This window comes from Crocuta crocuta, unplaced genomic scaffold (genome assembly GCF_008692635.1).
Source record: "Crocuta crocuta isolate KB4526 unplaced genomic scaffold, BGI_CrCroc_1.0 scaffold31, whole genome shotgun sequence".
Classification (NCBI taxonomy): Eukaryota; Metazoa; Chordata; class Mammalia; order Carnivora; family Hyaenidae; genus Crocuta; species Crocuta crocuta.
In genome coordinates, this window is record NW_027528362.1 from 1,857,168 (window position 1) to 1,878,591 (window position 21,424).

At 40.9% G+C, this 21,424-nt stretch overlaps 1 long non-coding RNA gene across 1 annotated transcript; it reads right to left on the minus strand.

The window, feature by feature from the left end:
• Positions 1–1,615: 1,615 nt before the first annotated feature.
• Positions 1,616–15,633, minus strand: LOC144223190 (uncharacterized). Its single transcript, XR_013332617.1, has 4 exons — positions 15,510–15,633; positions 5,901–6,008; positions 4,460–4,735; positions 1,616–2,480 (listed from the first exon to the last, which is right to left on the minus strand). It is a non-coding gene; the product is annotated as an uncharacterized LOC144223190 (long non-coding RNA).
• Positions 15,634–21,424: the final 5,791 nt, after the last annotated feature.

Below are 21,424 nucleotides of genomic sequence, written 5' to 3' on the forward strand. Positions count from 1 at the left end.
AATTATTCCAGGTAATTAATTAGCAGTTGCTCTGTGGTCCTGCTAGTATACCTAAAATGTATCCGTGTCCTTCTAGTGAGAGCTTGGGGCTGTCTTTTTGTTGAGGTCTTGTGGATTTGGGGGTGCCCGAAGCCAGAGGGTGCACTCCGTAGGGCTCTCGGCCTGCCTGTTCTATATGGGGCCCTGTGAGTGTTGACAGAGGCTGTTAATTATGTACAGCCTTCAGCTGCTCTGATAAGGAGCCCATTCATTCCCTAAGCCAATTTAAACTATGCCTTTTGGTTATGTTGCCTTCAAACTCTGTTGAAATCCTCTGGCAACATTCCACCAGTTTAGAGGCTTCATTGTTTTAGAATATAAGAATAATCTGAATGAATATAACGGAGGCACTGTAGATAGAATCTCAAATATTTAAAGGAAAAGGCACTTAGATTTTAGCACAATAAATAAATATGTGCTGGCTAGCCTCATAATCTCCCTTGAAGCTTTTATAAAATAATTAAACCTACCAAATTCTACTTTCAATTGGGAGAATTTCTTTATGGCTGAAAAGCAGTATTTTGAAATTCTCCCAAGTTGTACTATTTGCTGATTGCTGGAGGGCCGTGAATGGAAATCTAGATAGCTGGAGGAATAAAGTGCCACCCAGTTTGGAACCCATCGGATTCTTCTTTGGGTTCTTTGGAACCCCTGGATCCTATGAAGCAGACAGAATGATCACAAGTTCCCTAAAAGAGCTGCTAACCTTTTCTTAATGTTCAAAATATATGTTACATGTAAATACTAGTGAACCGTAGTAGCACTCCATTTGTTAAATGGATACACTGGTTTCACATTTCTTAATATTAACGTCTTTCTGGTTTTTGTTTTTCTCTTTGAGATATTGGGTGTTTGGGGGGAGGGGAGGATTGAGAGAGAGGGCACAGTAAAGGAGGGGTAGAGAGAGAGAGAGAGAGAGAAAGAAGCGGGCTTCACCCGATGTGGGGCTTAAGCTCACGAACCGTGAGATCATGACCTGAGCCAAAGTCAGATGCTTAATAACCAACTGAACCACCCAGGTGCCCCAAGGTATTAGCTTTTTAATCTAATCTGTGCTGCTTTTCCAGGTAAGATAATGTAGTATTTCTTTTGATACTTTCTTAGAATAGTGGTCTTCATGTTGCCTTCTAGGATTCTTCCAAGACTTATTAGTGAAGAAAAAGGTAGAACACTATCAACTTGGAAGCTCAAATACAAAGACCTATTTAGTACACACAAATTAAGAAAAAAGAAACTGAAGGAATGACACTTGGTTTGGTTTATGGGAATTTTTTTACAGATTCTTCCCATTTCAAAGACTCAGAAGTATGAAAGATTTTATTGTTTTATCATATGATTACAATTTTTACATTGACAGTATTTGGGGTACGATTTACATTTTTATCTTTAAAAAAGAATCAGATATCTGGGTGCCTGGGTGGCTCAGTCAGATAAGCATCCGACTCCGGCTCAAGTCATGATCTCATGGTTCATGAGTTCGAGCCCCTCGTTGGTCTCTGTGCTGACAGCTCAGAGCCTGAAGCCTGCTTGGGATTCTGTGTCTCTCNGCGCGCGTAGAGGAATTAATAACTCCGTGTTACTTTGAGAAACTGGCTGTAGGCACTAAAAATGAGTCACCCAAGGTTACGTTAATAAAGTGGCGAGTTGAAATACAGAGCCAAGATTCTAAATTTAGATAATTTCTTCTTTTTCTTTTTTCCTTCTTTTAAATTACTTTTTAATGTTTATTTCTGAGATAGAGAAAGAGAGAGAACAGGGGAGGGGCAGAGAGAGAAGGAGGCACAGAATTCAAAGCAGGCTCCAGGCTCTGAGCTGTCCGCACAGAGCCCGACGCAGGGCTTGAACTCACCAACCAGGAGATCATGGCCTGAGCCGAAGTGGGACACTTGACCGACCGAGCCACCCAGGCGCCATTGTTTATTCTTCTTGAATGGTGTCCACTCATTCCACCTTTAGTCAGCAATTACTCGTGGAGGGTCACTCTCACATGTGGCAGTACACGGGGTGGGGGTGGGGGGATCCACACATAACCCCTGGTGTCAAAGACCTCGTCACTGGCTCACCCCACTCAGGCTGCTCTAACACAATGGCATAAACCGGGTAGCTAATACAACAAACACGTATTCCACACAGTTCTGGCCGCTCAGAGATCAGGGTCAAGGCTGGCAGATTTGGTGTCTGGCCAGGGTCCACTCCCCACCGCGCTGACTGCTCACTGTGTCCTTCCACGACAGAAGAGAGAAGGCAGCACTCGGGTGTCTTCTGGAAGGTGTCTAATCCCATTCCTGCGGCCTCCACCCTTGTGACTTCATCTCCTCCTAAAGGCCTCCTGGGGGTTAGGTTTTAACATCTGAATTTTGAAGGGACACAGACATTGGGTCTATAGTACGAGTCTCTCTTCACGCCTTTTCCTTTATGTCAAGGCGATACAGATTTGCCCCCTGGCAAAAAAAAAAAAAATACTAGTAATTAATTTCTTTTTTTCCCTGCTTTCACATACCAGAATCCCAATAGCCCGGGCCACGCCAAAGTCCCAGGCCCAGCCCATAGTGGCTGTCGCTGATTCTATTCTTTCTTCCCGAGGCCAGTGTGACCAGCCTGAATGAGTCCGTCCCAGGGACTTGGAGGAGTCTGTGAGGGACGGGAGTGGATGACAGTGCAGCAGGGATCCGGGGCTGGGCTGCGTACAGGGTGCGTCTCCTTCCGCAGGAAACTCTCAGGCACACCGTGGGACCTGCGGGGGGCTGGCTCCTGGGAGGGAGGCACTGGGGTCACGGTGCTAGTCTGGGGACACCAGCAAAGCTGAGAGGGACAGGGAGCTGTAGTACAGATATTCCCTTGGCCAATAAACGCTGACTCATGAGTATCCTTGACCTCAGCCCACACCAGGAAATGGTGAGTTAGCAGGGGCATTGAGAGAACGTTGTCCAAAATATCTAGGAATCCCTGAATCCTATCCTTGATCCTCACCACATCCTCCCCAAGGGGGACATAAGCGCGTGTGAACCAGCCTCACACAATGACATGTGCACGAGCGCACACACATACGCACACACGCATACACACCCTAAAACACCAGGGTGAGGGAATGGCAATTACTTGCTAGAGATTTCGTTTTTATTTTTTAATTTTTTCTTCTTTTAGAGAGAAAGAGCATGAGTGGGGCGGGGGCAGAGGGAGAGAGAAAGAGAATCTTAAGCAGGCTCCGCCTGAAGCCCAACTCGGGGCTTAATCCCCTAACCCTGGGATCATGGCCTGAGCCGATATCAAGAGACGGATGCTCAGGGCACCTGACTGGCTCAGTCAGTTAAGCGTTTGACCTCACCTCAGGTCATAATTTCAGAGTTCGTGAGTTCAAGCCCACATGGGGCTCTGTGCTGACAGCTCAGAGCCTGCTTCAAATTCTGTGTCTTCCTCTCTCTCTCTCTGCCTCTCCTCCACTCACTCACTGTCTCTATCTCTCCTTCTCCCCCTCTCTCTCTCTCTCGCAAAAATAAATAAACATTACAAAAAATTAAAAAAAAAGAAGAGTCAGACGCTCAACCGACTGAGCCACCCAGGCACCCCTGGAGCTTTCAGTTTGTTTTTGTTTTTTTTTTAATTTTTAATTGTGTAAATGTTTATTTACTTTTGAGACAGAGTGCGAGTGGGGGAGGGTAGAAAGAGGGAGACACAGAATCTAAAGCAGGCTCTGGGCTCTGAGCTGTCCACACAGAGCCCGACACAGGCTCAAACTCAAACCATGAGATCATGACCTGCACTGAAGTCAGACGCTTAACCGACTGAGCCACCCGCACGCCCCAGGAGCTTTCATTTTAAAGTGGCAGTGCAGAGCTGTGGGGCACCTCCTGAACCCCAGCAGACTCAGGTCTGTGCGAAGAGCCTAGAAGCAGAAGCAAACCAAAGTCCTCTGTCTACATCTATCCTGAAGGCTGGATCCAAATCCTGAATCTTGCCTCTACTAGTGAGAAGAACCGAAGAGGAGAAGCGAGTTTGATCCAGCGCCCATCACGGTGCTCCCCTGGGCCATCCTCCCAGGGCCTGCCTGGGGGAAGTGGAGGCAGCTCACAGGAGGAGGACACTCCTGGGGGGCTGCCTTCAGACTCATCTCACTTCACAAGGGAGAAGAGGGAAGAGCAGAGAGGCCCCGGCCTTCATCCTGGAGGTACCACTTGGGCAGCCTGCACGCAGCTGAAGGGGCTTTAATCTGAACTCCCACAGCCTTCCTCCTGGGAGCCAAACAGAGACGGAAGCGTCCAAGAAACACCTTTCTTGGAAGTAAAGTCTGAGTATGTTTCCCCTTGATTTATTTCATTTGCTTCATTATTCACTATGTTTCGGTTCATTTACACAGTCTGTATTAGTTACCTATTGCTGTGTAACAAATGACCCCAAAACTTAGAAGCTTAAAACAACAAACCTTTATTATCTCTCAGTTTCTGTGGGGCAAGAGTCTAGGCATGGCTCTGGTCACACACAAGTTTGCAGTCAAGCTGCGGGCTGGGCTTTCAGTCATCTGAAGGCTTCACTCGGCGTAGATCTACCGCAAGGCTCCTTCAGTGGTTGTGGGCAGGATTCAGTTTCTCTAGGTCTGTTACAGTGAGGCCCTGACTCCCTTGTTGGCGGTCGGCCGGAGGCTGCCCATATGGGCCTCACCACAGGGCAGCTCACAATGTGGCAGCTGGCTTCATCCTAACTGGCAAGTGAGGGCAAGAGAGGCGTAGGAGCAAATAGAGTTACAGTCTTGTGTTTTTATCTCAGAAGTGAAACCTCTCCATTTCCCCCTATTTGCTTAGTTAAAAACCAGACACTAGGTTCAGCCCACACTCAAGAGATCACACCAGAGTCTCAGGATGGTTAATTTTATGTGTCAGTGTGACAGGGCCATGGGATGCCTAGAGATTTGGTCAAACGTTATTCTAGGTGTTTCTACGAACCCATCTTTGGGTGAAATTAACATTTAAATTGGCAGACCGAGTAAAGCAAGATTGCCCTCCCTAACGGGGATGGTCTTCTTCCAATCTATTGAAGACCTGAATAATACAAAAAAGGCTGACCTTCCTCCAAATAAAAGTGAAATCTTCCTGCCGAACTGCACTTTGAACTAGAATATTGGCTTTTCCCTGACTTCAGGATCAAACTGAAACATTGGCTCTTCCTAGGCCTTGAGTCTGCCAGCCTTCAGACTGGGATCATACCATTGGCTCTCCTGGTTCTCAGCCCCCAGGCTCAGACTGGCACTGCATTATTGGCTTTTCTGGGCCTTCAGCTTGCTGACTCACCCGCAAGTCTTGGGAACTGCCAACCTCCATAATCTCATAAGCCAATTCCATATAACAAGTGTCTTTCTATATAAATAGATGACATATGCATACATACATTCGTAAGTATATACATACATCTTATTGGTCTATTTCATTGGAAAACTCTGCTAATGTAGGTGAGAATACCAGGAGGCAAGGATCATTGAGTGCTACCTGAAAAAGATGCCTACCACACATTATTATAAATTATATCCCATACTATCTCCCTACTTAGAGAATTATGATCCCAATCTAAAAATTTCAGTGAGTACTCTTTTTTCTCTTTTATCTTGATTTTAATTCCTCCCCTACTATCGTATGTACTACTATATCTAGAAAAAATGTCCAGTGCCCCACAGACAGGCAGGAAGTCCTTATCTACTATGATACTAACCAGAAAGGCAGGAACTAATTATGCTTGTATGTACTGAATATTACATAGGCATAAGTTAAATTTAGTTTTTCTGATTAAAGCGAAATAATTTCCCAAATACCCATATGGAATATTTCCCAAACTGTATTCCCAGGTCAATTCCCAAGTACATTTCCCAAACGTACCATTCCAGCACAGTTTTCAGAGGATATTGATTGGCCTTCATTAAATGATAAACCATCAGTTCGACAGAGTATTCTTCCACAGGTAGATTCTAGAAGCTATTCTGCCATCTGCAGTGAGGGGATGGGAGGTTGAGTCTTGTTACCTGCTTAACTTCTCTTAGTCAAGGCTGATTACAACAAATTAATAAAATTAATTTAAAACATAGTAAATACCTGATTTGAGTTTGGGTTGTTTTTTTGTTTTTGTTTTGTTTTTTTTGATTTATGAAGTTTGTTCATAATTGTCAGTAACAAAGCAGGTTAAGTCTCTGGGGACAGTTGATTTACTATCAGTTCGCTGCATTTACCTGGTTCCTGATTAACTGTTTGGTTTACGGACTATTCTAACAGGCCCATGAAATGAGATGATCTTCCTCCCCATAGAGACTGTCTCTCAGAGGACTTTGGTAATTAAGAAGCAGCCGATGAGATCTGGTGGGTAGATCTCTGAGGAGCTGTTCTGATCAGATGAGGAGCGTGAAACATGGAGGGTCCCTCTCTTCCCCCATGAGACCACAAGCCCCAAAGTTGACTTGTCTGTTTTTTCTGCTGCAGACAAGCTAGTCACTGCACTCATCAGGCCCACCTAGCTACTGGCCTTACTGCCAGCGCCACTCTTCCCAGACAATGACAAAATCATAGGTCACCGTCCTACCTTAACCAAAGCAAATAGTCTATAAAACGGTTTCTGCAATGGGCTAATGAAGAATTTACTATAGTTTGAGGTTTGTTTGTTTTTTTAACAGACCCATAAACATACCTATAATAAAATGCCCCAAATTTGTGTGTAGACTTCAGTGGACTTTTACGTATGTAGCCACCAACCACATCAAGATACAGAACATCCCTGTCACCCCAAGGGCTCCTTCATGCTCCTTCTCAGTCAATACTTGCACCCCAGCGGTAACTACTGTTCTGACTTCTTTTTTTTTTTTTTTAATGTTTATTTATTTTTGAAGGAGAGAGAGACAGAGCGTGAGCAGAGGAGAAGTAGAGAGAAAGGGAGACACAGGATCCAAAGTGGGCTCTACTGACAGCTCAGAGCCTGACACGGGGCTCAAACTCACAAACTGTCAGATCATGACCTGGGCCAACACCGGACACTTAACCGACTGAGCCACCCAGGCGCCCCTTGACTTCTTTCACCATACATTATTTTTGCCTTCTTGAACTTCATATAAATTAAATCATATAGTGTGTACTCTCATGTGTCTAGATTTCTTCTGCTCAGCACTATGTCTGTTGAGATCCACCCTTGCTGTTCATACAAGCTGTAGTTTGTTCTTTTCCTACCATTGTATATAGTGTTCTTGTTTACGAACATACTTTATTTATACAATCTACAGTTAAAGGACATTTGTGACATTTGTGTTTTTCCCAATTTGAGTCCCTTATGAATAAAGCTGCTGAGAACTTTCTTATACATCCGGCAGCATCACCGGATCAGCTTCTGTGGGGGAAAGTAAGATTGGACAGAGGAAGAAGGTGAGCTGCAGTGTGCGGCCAACAACAACCTGGGAGAGGGGTGGGGAATTAGAGTGGCCCTCTAATTGTCAGAGGGCCCCAGTTGGGTCAAGTTGGCTAATCCTCCATCCATCAGTCACTATGACCTTGGATGAGATGCAGCCTAGACAGTCTCTGAAAAATTAAAGATGGAGGCTGTCAGCACTGTCAGCAACTGAGGCAACAATCACTTTATTGAAAGGAGATCCAGGCGGTGCCTCAGAGTATCTACCAACTCCACACACCCCCACACATACCTAGCGCTGTCAGTGTTTTTCATTTGAGTCATTCTGGTGGGTGTGTAGTGGTATGTCATTGTGGGTTTGACTTTGCTTTTCTCTAAGGTCAATAATATTCACATGCTTATTGGCCATCAGGGATCCGTTTTTGTGAAATACCTGTTCAGGTCTTATTCCCATTGTTTAAATGTGCTGTCTGTCTTTTTCTTGTATATTTGAAGTTCTTTATATTTTCTATATATGTATATGCAGATATACCATCCGAGTCTGAAGCTTGCCAAGCTTCATGCCTGTGGGAGTCTCTTGACCCAAGCCCTTAATTTGAAAGAAGTCAATGTACTGATATTTTCTTTTATAGTTATTTTTATTCTTTTAAAGGAACCTTTCTTACTTCAGGGTCGTTCTTGACCTCTTTTTCCTCAATGGTATCCTGAGTTGGCCTTATGCATAGAATCATAGTAGAATAATTGCTTTAATCGTAGAGTTTGTTGAACAAGTAAACATGGAGCTACCATCATTAATTAGCTTTGTTTCATATTACTGATGGTTTATTGAAACATTTAACTGGCAAGTTTGGCTCTTGGCCAGTGGATCCCCAAATGTATTTTACCAAGTACTAAGTCTGTGTTAAGTAGGAAAAAAGAATTTCATGATCAAATACATCTGAGAAACACCTGGTTAAACAAAGTTAAGCATGTTTCCTACTGTAGAACTCCTTGGAATCTTCAACATTTTAATCTACATTATGCAACTTCAAGAGACATGGTAGATGCATTCTGTCTCTAAATTATTTGACCATAGAAAGCTTTTTTTTCTCAGAACATTTCATAAGATTAGTGTTTCACAGGTCACGAGTTTAGTAAATATAGGACAAGGGGTATGACATCTAACAAAAAACGAGGTCAAAAAAACTGAATCCAAGAATCCATAGTGATACATTAAAATGTCACTAAAAATAAGGGAGGAATCACCTTTTTTTTTCCCCAGAGAGAGAGAGAGAGTATGTGCATAAGCAGGGGAGGAGAGAGGCAGAAGGAGAGAGAGAGAGAGAGAGAGAGAATCCCAAGCAGGCTCTGCACTGTCAGCATGGAGCCTGACACAGGGCTCCATCCCAAGATCCTGGGATCATGACTTGAGCCAAAGTCAGAAGTCGGACATTCAACCAACTGAGCCACCAAGGTGCTTCAGTTTTTTTTTAAATAGGAGGACACTAGTTAATAAATATAGAAAGACTGATAGAATAAGGAAGTCATCATTTTGCAATTTTTTACATAAAAGTAGAATCAGGCAAGGATCAGCAATGAATGCTAAGACCATCAGGTAACAGTGTTAGGAGGAAATGGGTCTTTCACATGGTCTCCATGTATCATTCCACAAAGCACTTCTTCATTGTTAAGGGAAACGGTTAGCTTTTCAGTGGAAAGACCTGGCTGACGCTAACTGCACCAAACCATAGAACTCAGCACCACCCACCACAGACGAAACCCATTACGGTCCCTGCTGTGGTGCAGTGGGAAGCAGCCCGTGTCGCCTGTGTGGTGTTCTTGCCAGAAGCATCCTGAACCTGGCCTAGGACAGCAATTGGCCAAGTCCCCATTGTGAGGCATGCCACAAGAATAGGTTTGGATGCTTCAGAAACATTTGTCTCAAAAGACACAAATAGAGGAGTGAGGCTGGGGTGGTGTTCTACGTGTAAGGTAGATGTTTAAGAAGAAAAGAATGGAAACTGCCTCAGCATTTTCCCTGCCTCCTGTCCTTTGCAGGTACAATGTGGTTCCATTAGCAAAAATTTACTGCATCAAAATCTGTGTGTGGATATGTATAGAAAAAAAAGGTATTTCTCCCAATCTGGAAATTGAGGAACTTTCTTCCATTGAAATTTGTATTCCACCCCTTTCTTGCTGAGAATCACTGAAGTAAGTCAGGACTTTTCCTTTAACATACGTGATGCCCATAACACTCGCTACCCAAACTTTAAAAAAAAATTTTTTTAACATTTATTTATTTTAGAGCGACAGAGTGAGACAGAGCATGGGGGGTAAGGGGGGTAGGGGCAGAGAGAGAGGGAGACGCAGAATTCACAGCAGGCTCCAGGCTCTGAGTTGTCAGTACAGAGACCAATTTGGGGCTTGAACCCACAAACTGTGAGATCATGACCTGAGCTGCAGCTGACACTTAACCAACTGAGCCACCCAGGCGCCCCAACTCACTACCCAAATTGTCCAACTTTTGCCACCCTTATGGCTGACCGATACAAACTAAAGATGGCCCCAAGTACTGCTGCCCTGTGGTAAATAAGAAAGCAACTAAGTGACTATGGATTCTACCCTGTGAACCCCAATGAAAGACTTAAGATAGATATCAATTGTCCCCTCAAACCAACTCAAAGTTTCATTATCCCCTCCCTTCCTTCCTCTGTCTCTTCCGCCGTCCCTCCCTCTCTTCCTTCCTTCCTTCCTTCCTTCCTTCCTTCCTTCCTTCCTTCCTTCCTTCTTTCCTTCCCTCCTTCCTTCCTCCCTTCCATCTCATTTGCCACCGGTATCTTCCATGGCCCCGCACAGCTGGATTAGCTCCACATCCTAAACCCAGACAATTGTTATTTAAGTCATTAACAGTATTTTCTTTTGAGAATGATTTTGGNATTAGTTCATTTTAACAACTGGCGTTTTCATTCACCACTCAGGGACATGTGATTTACAACTAAAACAAAACACACGAACATTTTTCTACACTCTTTTCATTCACTCATACAACTGGTATTTCCTTGTATAATTTTTTTAAATGACAAAGTCTTTGTTGTTATTGTCGCAAATATCATAGACAACCAAACGAATTTCTTGGCATTAACTTTAAACCAGACGACAGTGATGGTTAATGTTTCCTAGTGTCTGTGAGGACTCCTCTGTCAGTTTCTCANGGCCCGGCAGGGGTCCTCGACAGAGAAATGTGATCCTAAGAAATGGGAAACCCTAAAATAATGGCCAGCCTTCTCATCACTACTTGAAGGAATTCCAAAGAACAGGAAAAGAATACATCTTTTCTTTTTGTTTAATTGTCTCTGCAGAATTCCTAATGTTCCTTCAAAATGACTGTGTCCTCTTTTCTTTCTTCCGACAGTGACTTTTCAGCCTCAGTCCTGAACAAATACCATCTGACATTTTAGCACATCAGTGGCTTAGAAAAATATAATTAAAGGTAAAATGTACTAGAACTGAACAATATAGATACCCTAGTCACTCACTTTTAATTACATTTGGATGGATCCTCCGTTGCCATGGAAACTCTCTCCTTGGGAAATTTTGGAGGCAGGGATCTGCTCCAAGTTTCACAGTTCTGTATCTTAAAGAAATTTTTTGTTCTATTTAGAAGTTTCAAAGCTATGCTGCAAATTTCCACTGGGATAACATGCAAACTTAGCTGTTGTTAGTTGCATAAAACAGTTCATTACAAAAGGCATTGTTTGCTTTTCATTGTCACAAATTGTTACAAACTTCATTGTTACAAATTCTTTCTATATGGACCTAGTTTCTTTGTTTTTTTAAATTTTTTTTTCAGTGTTTTATTTATTTCTAGGAGAGAGAGACAGCGTGAGCAGGGGAGGGTCAGAGAGAAAGGGAGACACAGAATCTGAAACAGGCTCCAGGCTCTGAGCTAGTTGAGAGCACAGATCCCGATGCGGGGCTCGAACCACGAACCGAGAGATCGTGACCTAAGCAAAAGTCGGAGGCTTAACCGACTAAGCCACCCAAGCGCCCTTGGACCTAGTTTCTTTATTGTGAATCCTTGCTTGATTCATTCAACTTCTATGTCCAATATGGCAGCCATTAGCCACACCCTCATGCAACTATTTAAGTCTATGTTAATTAAAATTAAATAAAGTACAAATCTTCAGTAAAACCACTTGAATTTCAAATCACACTGGACACCTTTTAAGTGCTCAATAGTCATAGGTAGTTAATGGCTATGTATTAGGCAGCATAAATACAAACCATTCCCATCATAGCAGAAAGTTCTATCCAATGACCCTACATTACAGTAACAATCATTTGTATCAGCCCTATTCAGCTTTCTTTGCTCACAAAGAGTAAGAGACCACGAACGCGTATGTGAGGCTAGTTTCATGAGTTTGCAATCTGTGCAGTCATAAAGGGACCTGCACTTGAGTGGGACCTCAGGACCTCATGCTGGGTTTAGTGCTCTGTTGCCACAATCTTGCAATTCTTAATACTTTTGAATAAGGGACTCCCCACATACACACTAGGCTTCTCAAATATGTAGCCAGTTCTGCATATATGAGACAGAGCTTGGATATTGAGTTATTTCTGTTCCCTTGCAATTTGTTCACTTCCAGCCTCCTCTCCTATAGTCGTTAGAAAGTGAGGGAGAGCAGCGGGCACTCAAGGTGAGATTCAGGTGCCTGCAAACTTTTCATCTGTCTCATCAGAGATCCTCGNATTCTTTCCTTTCAATATATATCTTGGGGGGACATGCAAGAATTCATACCACATAAATGGACTAGGAAATAAGAGGAAAGGGAATATAAAGTAAAAAAAAAAAAAAGGAAAAAAACCCCCAGGGATATAGATATTCACAATGCATGCCGGATGGTCCAATATTTCTGAAAGCTGAGCCCTTCATACTTGCTTCTGAGTTCCCTGGCAGCCAAAGTCAAGAGGAAAACAAAACTATGGAATTCGAAACATACTTGAGTTAAAAATAACCAACTCTGGAGATTTGTTCCAGATATTTCTGTGGATCCCCATACAGGACACGTTATATGATGTAGCAAATGATACCCTCAACTACACAGTGGGGCCTATTCTGGTGTGAGTCTTGTGTTCCCTGCCACTCATTTATTCTTGTCAATGCTTAATGTTCATATGATAATTTTCCGGATTTTCAGCAAAGGGGCGGGTTTTGAAACATCCAATGTAGAATATTCCAGGAAGATGAGGATTTTTGTTACTTTCAGGCACCGTGATATAACTAATTGATGGTAAGTGAACTTTTTGAAGGGAATGTGGAAAGGACCCTCGTGAGGTACCTCTGAATTTAGGGGTCAGGTTATTTTAGAGAAAGACCCTCCTCAGATCTCTCATTATGGGAAGAATGATGTGCACAGAAAGTGCAAGAATAGAAGAAAGAGAAGGAGAGAGATGCAGCAAGACAGAGAGGGAGCAGAGAGCTGTCCTGAGAAATTAGCCCTGTTGAACTCAGAGTCCTCCACCATGACCCAGAAGATGTCCTGTGAGAAGGTGCTAGGCATTCAACGGAAGCCCTGCTGCAGTCCATGGGCTCGCTGGGCATGGCATCAGGGTAATGTTTGGGGGTTATTAAGTGCATACGGGCTGTGTGTGTGTGTTCTCTTTTCTCGTTATTAATTAGGTATAATCGACATATAACATTATAGGTTTCATACATTTTTTAAGAGACTTATTTTTTTAAAGCAGTTTTAGTTTCACAGAAAAAGTGAGTAGAGCTATAGAGATTTCCCATATACACCCCACCACCCCACATGCACCTCCCCCACTATCCATACCCCACACCAGAGTGGTACATTTGTTACAATCAGTGAACCGGTGTTTACATGTTGTTATCACCCAGGTTCCGTAGTTCATAATAAGGTCCACCCTTGATTTTGTACATTCTGTGGGTTTTGACAAATGTATGATGACATGTATCCAATACTGTAAGTCTATATTTGTCTTAAATTGAGGTATAATTGACATATAACATTATGTTAGTTTCAGGTATGTAATATAATAATTTGATATTTGCATATATTGCAAAATGATCATCACAATAACAACACTCAACACCACACATGGCTACAAAATTTTTTTCTTGTGATGAGAACTTTTAAAATCTGGTCTCTCAGCAACTTTCAAATCTTTCAAATATGCAACACAATATTGTTAACTACTGAGATGCTTAGGGAAGTCAAATGCTGCCCATTACACCCCCTGACTTATTTATTGTATAGCTGGGAGTTGTATCTTTTAGCCACCTTCAGCCATTTCACCCCTGTCTCTGGCAACCAATAATCTGTAGTTATCAAAAAATTTTTTAAGACTCCACATATAAGTGATATCATATGCTGTTTGTCTTTCTCTGACTTATCTTACTTAGTCCTCAAGATTCATCCATGTTGTCACAAATTGCAAGATTTCATTCTTTTTATGGCTGAATAAAATTTTATTATATATACACACACATATACATACATCACATTTTCTTTTTGTTGTTGTTGTTTATTTATTTATTGTGAGAGAGAAAGAAAAAGACAGAATGAGTGGGGAAAGGGCAGACAAAGTGAAGGAGGCAGAGAGAAACCCAAGCAGGCTCCACACTCAGCAGAGAGCCCATCACGGGGCTTCATCTCACAACCATGAGATCGTGACCTGAGCCAAAATCAAGAGTTGGACACACGATTGACTGAGCCACCCAGCTGTCCCTACATACATCACATTTTCTTTATCCATTCATCCTCTGATGGACAAGGCTACGTATTTTTAACTTCAGAAAAATCACAGTTCCTTATAGTCTTATGGCCAAACTTGACCACAATGTCATCAAGAGCTCAGGATTTGAGAACAGTCAGAACCAAGTCTTCCATTTCTACAGCAGAAATCCATGGGTTCTAGGGCACTGGGTTCAAGAGCTTTTTCCAGATTAACTCCAAGTTTGACTTTCTGTAGTACCAGTCTGGAAACCTATACATTCTAGGGGGAGGTGGAAATAGCATGTATAATGAAAAATAATGGAGTGTGGTATAAATTTAATTAGGAAAAGCCAATTATAATTTTACCTCAGAGGACTGAGATGCTTAGGGAAGTGAACTGAATTTTAAAGTTAATTAGGCGATAATATATTGCACCATTTGTTGAAAATCTTCCTAAAATTTATGTGTTCAATTTCGGAGCTATAATAGCAGCAAGGTTTGGGGTCCATATACCTTTTTCTAATTCCTCATTAAATTGCCCGTGAAGATACTGAAAACTAAAGACTGCCGAAGTGCCAAAGTCAAAATAAATTAATCAATTAAATTAAAAACAAAAACAAAAGTGCCAAAGTCAAGTAGGATTTCTACTAAACTGCATTATCCCTCTATTTCTATATTTTATCACAGTTTAACACATATACACACATCCTCATTGACTTGAAGGCAAAATACTAAAAATAATCCCAGTACAGTAAAAGAAAAAAAGAAGAGAGCTATTTCTTATAATTACTATATCATCAATATTTAACACTGTTCTAGAAGTTTTACCCAATTCAGTGAAACAAGAAAAAGATAGATAAGAAATAGTAGAAATTAGGAGAAGAAACTGTCACAGATACACCATTGTCTATTTGGAAACCCTCATAAAATCAATTAGAAAACTATTGTAGCTTGGGCCCCGGGGTGGCTCAGTCGGTTAAGTGTCCGACTTCGGCTCAGGTCATGATCTCCTGATCTCATGGTTCACGAGTTCAAGCCCCACGTAGGGCTCTATGCTCACAGCTCAGAGCCTGGAGCCTGCTTCAGATTCTGTATCTCCCTCTCTCTCTGCTCCTCCTCTGCTCACATTCTGTCTCTTTCTTTCTCTCAAAAATAAATAAACATTTAAAATTTTTTTAAAAATGAAAACTATTGTAGCTAATAAAAAGGAACACAAATGAATACACACAATTCAGTGTTAACTGTAGTCAACCAAAATACGAGAAAGAAAAGATCCCACTCATCACTGAAGGAAAAAAAGGAAAAAAAAAGCAAGCAAACCAAAACACCTAAACAAGAGACACAAACACCTACACAAGAAGGAAACCGCAAAATGCAATGAGGTACCTGAGAGACGTATTGATGTGATATTGCTGAAAACTCCAACTCTTCAGATTTCATGTTTCTTAAATTTAATGTATACCCTTAATGCAACACTGGTCAACACGCCAGTTTTGAGGAAATTGATAAAATGATTACATAGTTCATCTGAAAAGAAAATGGAGAGGAAAGATATCAAAACCTTTCAATAATGTAGAGAAATGTTGAGGGGGAGTAAATCTTGGGTGCCTGACTTAAGTGTTTGATAATAAATAAACCAAATTTACTAATTTTATATCCTTGAAGTCAGACCTGGTTGAAACTGTACCAACTCCTAGCTGGGGTATCTTTGGGCAAGTGACTAAACTTTCCTGAGATAGTTTTGTTTAGAATTAAGAGATTATTTTCTCTCTTAGGACTGCACTGCCGCATGTTCACTGTGATTACATCACCTAACAGAACCTTTAGGGAAACCTGTTTCATAAGCCAAAAGAGAATCACTTTTCAAACCTGACAATAATTGACCTTGAAGCCACACGGAGTCTGTACAGCTTACAATAATACCCGTGGCGGGTCATAGAGTGGTGAGGTAGATCTTAGAGGGAATAGCAGTGCAAAATTACTGGAGGATAATTTTAAAATATCTATAAGGATCCTCAAATATATTTCTACCTTTAGGGGCTTCTGGGTGGCTCAGAGCATCTGACTCTTGATTCGAGCTAGGGTCATGGTCCCAGGGTTTTGGGATTGAGCCCCGCGTGGGGCTCCACGCTGAGTATGGAGACCGCAGGGATTCTCTCTCTCTCTCTCTCTCCTTCTGCCTCTCTCCCTGCTTGCTCTCTCTCTAAAATAAAAAAAAATTTTTTTACCTTTGACTCAATAATTCTATTTCTAGGAATCTAACCCAGAAAGAAAATAGATAAGAGTACATATATTCATTGCTGTGTTATTTATAAAACTCAGATATTTGAAAAAGAAACCGTTAAGTAAAATGGATCCATATGAGAATTTTTAGGCTATCTGTATTTATGCAAACTAAGAATGGTAAACGACATGGTACAATGATCACAGCAGAATAAAGAATGTGTATACTGTATAATCTCAATTTTATAAATTAAAATCATGTGGATGCCTGTATCTATTTATGACAGAAAAAATATAATATAGTATCTCTGGCTTATTGAATTTCTGTTCTATGTTTTGTTAATGTTCTACAATAATTATTATTTATAATGGAAAATATGGTATTTATTTTTTTAAGTTTATTTATTTATTTTGAGGAAGAGTGCACACTTGATCCGGAAAGGGGCAGAGAGAGAATCCCAAGCAGGTTTTACGTCATCGGCACAGCAGAAATGATGAGATCATGACCTGAGCCGAAATAAGAGTTGGACGCCTAACCGACTGAGCCACCCAGGCTCCCTGAAAATATGTTACTTAAAGTAACATATATACGGGGCACCAAGGTGGCTCAGTTGATTAAGCGACTGACCTCGGCTCTGGTCATGATCTCACCCTTTGTGGGTCAAGCCTGGGCTGGGCTCTGTGCTGACACCTCAGATCCTGAAACCTGCTTCAGATTCTGTGTCTCCATCTCTTTCTGCCTGCCCCCCACTCATGTTCGCTCACGCTCTCTCTCTCTCAAATAAATAAACATTAAAAAATTTTTAAATTAAAAAATAAAGTAACATCTGAAAACAATTAGGCTGCTGTAAATCAAGAATTTAAAGAAAAGTAAAAGATCTAAACATTTTTAAATAAAATAAAATATATAAGACTACTTCCCTGGGTTAGTATTATTTAATTAGCGTAATTAATGTTTTGGCATTGTTTTGAGTTATTTAAAAGCCTTGAGGTTATCTCTGAAAATATTAATCATTCTATAATATTTACAATATTAAAGAATAGGATGTTAGACCTAATATGGTTTAGGATAATGATAGAATGTTCCCTGAAATTGTATGCCTACATGTTTGTGTTTTAATTGCTACTAATAAAGTTACCATTCCTAAAAGTTTTCTCTTTCTCTTAAAAAAGAAACTCAGTTAAAAAAATATCGTGAGTCACAATTATCTGGGTTCTTGTTAATAAAAATTCTATAAAATGAAAGTTAGAGAGTACCTGTGCACAATAATTTCCTATACTATTGAGAAACGCAGCATGGCTCTCTGGGAATGTCAAATCTGGGTGAAAATTCCAGTTTACTCACTTGCTCACTGCGTATCTTGACTTTACCCAAATGATTTCACCTCTACCCACCTCAGTTATCTCAACTAAACAATGAGGACAATTGTAAGACTTGTTTTGAGTAATTCCTGACATACTTGTGGCGAGGACTGGAAAATTCAGTCTTTGCGTCCCCAGAGAATTAATTTAGGGCTCCCAATTTGAAATAGAAAGATAGAATACAAGGCACAATTTACAGATCCGTTGTACTCAGAAGATAAAATATACTCTTACAGCAGCACAGAAGAAAACAACTAAGTTTATGACAGTGAAAACAAATAGTGAAAATTGGAATAATAGACCAGAGGGTGTGTTTGAAGCTAGACTTGCTTCTTTGGCTTCCTTGGGTTTTTCTGCCCCACCCTGCCATGCCACATTCCTCCTTTCTACCCAGGAGAGTCAGAAATGGAATTTTCTGGTAAAGTGAGTATTCTGATTCACCAACATAATCATAAATACCAGAGACAGCTTACACATTCCCAAGTAACTAACATCTTTTAATAAAATGTACCTTATCTGAAAATGCTCTGAACATCATCTTAGATTGTGAATCACAGATTATATCAAAATCTCTGGAAACTCAAGCATTAGCTCAAGATCTTACACTCACAGTGCCTCAGGTTGTCCATTTAAACATCACTGGCATTAAACGGTAAATGAAAGCTCGGTTGTTTTCGTTTTATGGCTTTCTGTGTCCTTTGCGAATAAGAGTTTGTGACAACAAATGTAATAATTACAGCTATTGAAAAAATATGAATTACAATACCTTGGGAATCTCCTGTATTGTATCAGAAACAAACTGTATTAGATTTTGCTGAGCTTAGTAACCGCGTAGATATAGATAGAGGACTTAGAGATTTTAAATGACTCTGTTTTGGACAGTCGCCTTAAGAAGGGAATAAAAATCAAATACTGAAGCATTTTTATTTTGGTTATTTGTGTTGTAAATGTACACACTGACCTTTAGAAAGTCAGAAATCTCCAGGGGTTGGGCAAATAAATAGGACAAGAGCAGAACAAATCTAAAATCCACACCCATTGTCTTTATAATGTGTTGGAAAAGATAGAAAGTAGTTAGGGAAGTCAAGAAGAAGAAGAAGAAGAAGAAGAAAATAAAATAGTCAGAAGTCTGTAAAGAAATTAATTTTAAGAAGGAGACTCAATATGAAAAACACAGTATTATTTGGCACTGATCTTTCTGACTTTTTTTAGCCCTGGGCAGAGGGACAATGTTGATCGAAGAGGAGCTAAAACATTGACCGCTGGCATGTAGATGTATATTTTGGTCCAAGATCGTGTGAGTTAATCGTCCAGGGGGAGAAAAAAGATAGCGTTTGGTTTTGGCAGCGAGAGCTATAGAGTCTGCAAAGTGTTGGGTCTGGACAATGGAAACATTGGCTCAAAGGTAGAAGGTGGAGACTAAAATCAGAGTCCAAGAGCTGAAAGAGATTTGAAAGATCTTGTTTATCTGTTAGAGGTAAACGGAGTAATCATCTCATCAGGCCTGCTCTAGCTGAAAAATATCTCAGAAGCCATTTTCAATCTCTCCTTGAAGCCGGGTACAGATATTAAAAGAATAATGTCCAGTTAAGTTTTGCAACATGTTGGACAAGTATCTCAGGAATTTTCTGCTAACGATAAACCAATTTGAATTCACTTTAATTTAAGCATAAATGGTATACACCATTTTATAGAGGGGAAGAAGGCATCTGAAAACCAAATATTTTAATATGCCAATGCCCAGTTGCCTTCTCGCTGACTGAGCATTGTGACATTTTATTTTATTTTATTTTTTAGTGTTTTTAATTTATTTTGGAAGGAGAAAGAGACAGAGCATGAGCAGGGGAGGAACAGAGAGAAAGGGAGACATCGAATCTGAAGCAGGCTCCAGGCTCTGAGCTGTCAGCACAGAGCCCAACGTGGGGCTTGAACCCATGAACCAGGAGGTCATGACCTGAGCTGAAGTCGGATCCTCAACCTACTGGGCCACCCAGGTGCCCCGGCATTGTCACATTTTAAGCCATTGTTAGACCTTGGTAAATTCTAGTCTGCTTCATCTTTAATCATTATACTTTGTATCATAGACCTGAAAAGTAACCTGGAGATCATCTTGTCCAAACCCTCAGTTTATCCATGAGCCCAGAATTGTATAATTGCTCTAGACTCATAGATGTTCCACAGAACTACAGCTGTTTCATGTCCCAAATAGAACTCACTTTGGTACAGCCAATGTCTTCCTTTTCTTACATCCTTTATTGCAAGTAATAGTGGAAGCATTCTTAGTTATCTTAACTCCTTTCCTTAATCCCAAATTTTTAAGAGAAACTTTAAAGAAATTTTGACATTTTTCTCTGAATTCCTGTAACACTTTGAATACATTCTTCACTTTCAGTTGTTTTTTTTTTTATTATTGAAGTATAGTTGACATACGATGCTCTATTAGTTTTAGATGTTCAATATGGCGATTTGACAATTCTATCCATTGCTCAATGCTCACTGTGGTAAGTGTAGTCAGCTAGCAATGTTATTATAATGTTATTGAAAATGTTCTCTATGCTGTTCTTTTCACCTCTGTGACTTATTTGTTTTGTAACTGGAAGTTTGTGTCTTCTTCACCCCAAATTATCATCTTCATTCATTCACCCATCCATCTATCCACTCATTTGTCCATTACAGTTTATTCGACATTGGCTACGTAAAGATACTATGCATGGCTCTCTGGACACAAAAATTAAGTAGAATACAGATGCTGCCTTCCAAACCTTGGACAAGAGAAAAAAGGCTGATCCAGGAGATCCAGGGTGGAAGGGAAATGGATCAAGATATTTAGATTTGAAGTGTTCACTTCAACTTTCTACAAGCTCTTCCCAAACCAAGCAAGTGAATAAACGTGCGATTTTAACTGCATTTTCTGCAGAGCTTATGGTTTGATGTTTGGACAAAAGTATTTGTGCTGGCCTCTTTAGCTTCCTTGTAGATGTTCTTATTTCTTATGTGCACCTGCCTGAATGACCTGCACAGTCTACCCCTTCATCCTGGGGCCCTCTGTTCTCAAAGTTGAAAAAGATAGCACAAACACTTAAGAATTTTCCCACTTGGGGCGCCTGGTTGGCTTAGCCGGTTAAGAATCTGACTTCAGCTCAGGTCATGATCTTGCGGCTCGTAGGTTTGAGCCCCACATCAGGCTCTGTGCTGACAGCTAGCTCAGAGCCCAGAGCCTGTTTCAGATTCTGTATCTCCCTCTCTCTCTGACTCTCCCCTGCTCACGCTGTCTCTCTCTCTCTCTCTCTCAGAAATAAATTAAAAACAAAACAAACAAAACAACAACAAAAAAGAATTTTCCCACTTGTTTTTAGACATGTCGTTTGGTGCCATTAGTGTCAACTTGTGGTGTGTCTTATTTATGATGTGCTTCATGAGATGTTAAGAAGGACATTGCAACTGTCAAAATTTTTTTAATTGAAAAATCTTTAGCTCTCAAAAAGAAAAACAGTACGTGTTCATTATAGAAAAGGTAATCAAATGCCTTTTTCTCCTGATTTTAAGTACTTGAAACTAAAAATCCATTCATGCTGCTAGAAGACTCTTCCCGGGTAGAGGTGCTAAGGACCCGTGATCCTCTATTTAGACTCATATCAAGGGAACCTACAGAAAGAACATAAAGGTCTTGATGGGAAAAGTCTGAGTAAGTCACAGCTTGATTGCAGCTAGCTGCC